Consider the following 4,909-nt stretch of genomic DNA (forward strand, 5'->3'; position numbering starts at 1 on the left):
CAGCATAGAACTGGGAAGATGAACAGCAAAACCCAACCTTATCTAAAGGAATATTGGAACTGCTTGCTGCTGAGTGAGGAAGAGCTGATCTTCCTAATACAAGGAACTCTACATATGCTAACTAGATTTAACAGATGGACAAACACTGGGGAATGGCTGGGGGCAGTGACAACACAGTGGACAGTAACAGGGATAACAGAGTATATGGGTTTCAGTAGGCAGGGGAGGTAGGCTATCGGAAGGTGCCATTTGGTAAGTCGGTATATAGATAAATGAGTATGTTTGGGATGTTCTTTATGAAATACACACACACACACACACACACACACACACACACACACCAAAAAAAAATCAACAACAAAATTTTAAAGATTTAGTTATATTTGAAGAGGAAGCATAAAAAAATTGCTTTATGTTAATTAGTAGTGGAGAAAAACATTACTATTGAAATCTACCTGATGACTTTATGTCCTTAATCAGGTGACAAGGATCTGAGTGCTACTGACTGTTACTAGTAATAATCAGATACATAGAGATTATAGACATATGTCCAAACATCTAAGTGTTAGTAGCATTAAAAATGAGATTTTTCTGTATTAAACAGTATATTTTTTAATGAAATTGAGATCTTTTTTAAATGTTAAAACTTCCTTCAATTTTAGGTCTTATAGGGTTTATACTAAGTTCAATATTATATAACTGTATTAATTCAACTGTGAACCTAAAAATTTAGAGAGAGTTTTGAAAGAGATGCATCTTTGCTCTGGAAATTGTTATTAAATATGTTAATGCTATAATGAAATTCTTCCTCTAATCATATGATTATTAAATAAATAATTAAAAAGAAGATATTTAAGTGGTAAGAACAGATACTACATTTGATCTTAGCCAAAAGCCCGGGCATGGTGGTGCATGCCTTTAATCCAAGCACTTGGGAGGCAGAGGCAGGCAGATCTTTGTGAGTTCGAGGCCACCCTGGTCTACATAGTGAGTTCCAGGACAGCTGGGGCTACAAGGAGACCCTGTCTCAAAAAGACCAAAAAAAAAAAAAAACACTGTACCCCTGCCTGATGAACTATTGGATATTAATGGATTCTGGGGGGAGGGACACTCATTATATTTAATTGTGTACTCAACAGTCATTCCAGTAGGCTCCATTGGATACTTCCAACCCAGGGTCTCAGAGGACATCCTGATTAAAACGACAGCCAAAAGAGATGGGGGATAAAAGGAGATAGGTATTATCAAAGGGAAATGTGAAAAAGGGACTTGTAGGAGATGGGGGATAATAGGAGGTGAGCATAAGCACAATATATTACCTGTGTGTATCAAAATGTCGAAGAACATTATTTTTTTTTAAAACGTAATATGATTTCATGAAAAATAACTGGAAGATCTAGACAAATCATCCTTAAATTAATTTTTTTCAGTAAAATTTGTATGACATCATGAAGAGTGTTAGGTAATGTACCACAATAGATACACCAATGATATTATGAAATAATTAGCATTTAAAATTAGAATATTTCAGAAAAAGGAGCAATGGCATGATTTGAAGAAATAATGAAGCTGAGCCTCTCTATGGAACATCATTGCATTACATATTTTGGCATTGCATAATACCCACTTGTATTTATTCAAGCCTATATGTCAATAAATATCTGGAAATATGTTTTCAGGGTATTCAAGTTTTTATCAGATATTTGGTATACATAACTATGGAAATACAAGTTAATAAAATATAGGAAAACAGTATCTAACTAGCAGTAGCTAACTTCATGAGCTACATGTGGTCTTGGTTATTGCATTGGACAGAGCAGATGCTGAGAATTTGTTTCACTGAAGGAAGTTCTAATGGCCAGCTAAGCACTCCTTAAGAAGGTCAGACTTGTAGTATCATATTCTCAAATACATATACATTTCCCTCACATAAGATATACTTAGGAAAAATAACCAGCCTTGTGTATGTATCCAAGCAAAGGTTTATATTGATTGATTGATTACTATTTGGTTAGGTGACAAGAAACATTAGGGCAGGATGTGATGCAAATTTAATTATGAATCCCAGAGGCCAAAAATCTAGATACTAAAAAAAATATCTTTATAAAAATTATTTATTTAATAACCACATAATTAGAAGCATTTCATTACAACAGCATTGATGTATTCAATAACAATTTCCAGAGCTAAGATGCATCTATTTCACAATTGGCTGTAATTTTTGAGTTTACGTTTGAATTAATACAGTTATACACTATTATTCACAGTACAAACCCTATAAGACATAAAATTGAATGCGGTTTTAACCTTTAAAATGATCTCCATTTAATCTCAAAATACTCTGTTTCATCAAGAAAAACTCATTTTTAATGCAATTAACACTTAGATGTTTGCACATATGTCTCTATTCTCTCTACATATTACTGGTCACAATCAGTTACTTTCTGAGATCCTTGGTACCTGAAGATGGATATAAAGTCATCAGGTAGATTTCAATGGTAATGTTTTTCATATCTACTAATTAGCATAAAGCAATTTTACGCTTGTTCATCAAATATAACTCATTTTCTAATTTACTGGTGTGTGTGTGTGTGTGTGTGTGTGTGTGTGTGTACGTTTCATCGAGAATATCCCAAACAATCTTAAGCTATATACCAACATCCCAAGTTGCACAATCCCATAGCCCTCCTCCCCATTGGAGCCTATATACTCTGTCATCCCTGTTACTGTCCACTGTGTTGTCAGTGCCCAAGCCTTTCCCAGTGCTGGTCCACCCACTGAGTCTGCTCAGCCTTTCTAGAGTTCCTTATTTTGTAACATCAGGTCTTCTTTGTGTAGCAACAAGCAGTTCCCAATGTTCCTTTAGATAAGATTGGGGTCTGCTGTTCATTTTCCCAATTCTATGCTGTGTTACTGTCTGGGAGTCCCTTGGGCCAACTGGCCAATAACTCAAAGGAAGGTATCTCCTGTCTGGCATTGATTCTTGTTATGTGGCCTTTAGCTGTAAACATAGACTCTTAAAGAATTATGTTGGTCCCTTTAATCTTCAGTTATATGCAGCTGTTCATTGGGGCTGCCTTCACGGTTGCCACTGTCACCACCCGATCCCAGACTCCAGGGCTGGTGAGGAGGCTGTGTCAGCGGACCCACATTAAGACACAGGAGACCAGGTTCAGAGATGTAGATCTACTTTACTGAGGAAACAGAGAGTTTATATAGTGTTTTTAAGTCATTCATGAGAGAGTACAATGATCAGGTCATGCGTGGTAGATTAGGTAGATTAGGTTTTGGTTTACAGTTTTGTTTTAATGATCTGGAAAAAATTCCTTTAAATCATGTGATCAGCCCTGTGAGGGAGGGGTGATTGATTCCTTGGGGTTTGGGGCCATCTCGTGTCCTAAAAAGCTGTTTATCAAAGCAAACTAACAAACTCCAACATCTCCCACTTTTTGTTTAAAAGATGGGATACTCTGAGGTCCAAACTGGGGGTCCAAACTGGGGCTGTGGCAAGGCTGGTGGGATATAAAGAAGGAAAAGGTCTACTGGATGAAGCAATCTGGGGCAATGGCTAGATCATCTTGGAGTGTGCTCACAAGACATGAATGGAGAAGACTGTTGGCACTGTCTCCTCTGATCCAGGGCCTTCAAATGTATTTTCAGTCCAGGACTCTCTAAGATCAACATTTGCATTGTCTGAGCCAAGGTAGTCCCCAGGAAGACTCCCAGAAAGACAATCCAAGTTGTTTTAGACCCATTATATGGCTGTGGCCATGATTTTTATCCTTTATAAACCTGGGTATATGCATGACTGGGGGTAGGGGGTAAGAAGCGAATCAGTGCCATCATAAGTTGAATTTTAGCAATCCAGTCTCCAATAAAATTAAGTAAGGCTCTTAAAAGAATTGGGCCGACTATCCTCAGACCTCTTGGGGTAAGTCTATAGCACAGGTCTCCGTGCCGGGACTCCCTAAGCGACATCCACCCTTCCATCCCCCGCCTCGCCGTCCTATACTCCTAGTTTGGGACCTGCGCCATTCCTAGTCTCGGGGCCCCAGACACCTGGGAAACCAATACTGCTTCCTGACCCTTCTCACCCAGAGAAAATCAGTCCCTTTCTTGGGCTCCAGGAGCACCACTTCTGATCCTGGCCCCGCCCTCACCTCTCTCTGCTTCCCTGGGCCTGCACCACCGGCTAACTCTCCTAGCCTGCACTACTATCCTCAGGCCTCTTGGGGTAAGTCTATAGCGCAGCGTTCTGCGCCGGGACTCCCTAAGCGACATTCACCCTTCCATCCCCATCCTCGCCGTTCTATACTCCTAGTTTGGGCACTGCGCCATTCCTAGTCTCGGGGCCCCAGACACCTGGGGAACCAATACTGCTTCCTGACCCTTCTCACCCAGAGAAACTCAGTCCCTTTCTTGGGCTCCAGGAGCACCACTTCTGGTCCTGGCCCTGCCCTCACCTCGCTCTGCTTCCCTGGGCCTGCAACACCGGCTAACTCTCCTAGCCTGCACTACTATCCTCAGGCCTCTTGGGGTAAGTCCATAGCGCAGCTCCCCACGCCAGGACTCCCTAAGCGACATTCACCCTTCTATCGCCCCCCTCGCCGTTCTATACTCCTAGTTTGGGTCCTGCGCCATTCCTAGTCTTGGGGCCCCAGACACCTGGGGAACCAATACTGCTTCCTGACCCTTCTCATCCAGACCAACTCAGTGCCTTTCTTGGGCTCCAGGAGCACCGCTTCTGGTCCTGGCCCCGCCCTCACCTCCCTCTACTTCCCTGGTCCTGCAACACCCACCAGCCTCTTTCTGGGGCTCCAAGGCTTACCTTTACTCCCCCTGATCCTTTGCATCCAGTACAACCCAGCTACTCAATCCACTCCCTGGGAAATCTTGGGGCTTCTTCCCA

This window comes from Nannospalax galili, unplaced genomic scaffold, assembly GCF_000622305.1.
Source record: "Nannospalax galili isolate Female #2095 unplaced genomic scaffold, S.galili_v1.0 scaffold726, whole genome shotgun sequence".
NCBI classification, from domain to species: domain Eukaryota; kingdom Metazoa; phylum Chordata; class Mammalia; order Rodentia; family Spalacidae; genus Nannospalax; species Nannospalax galili.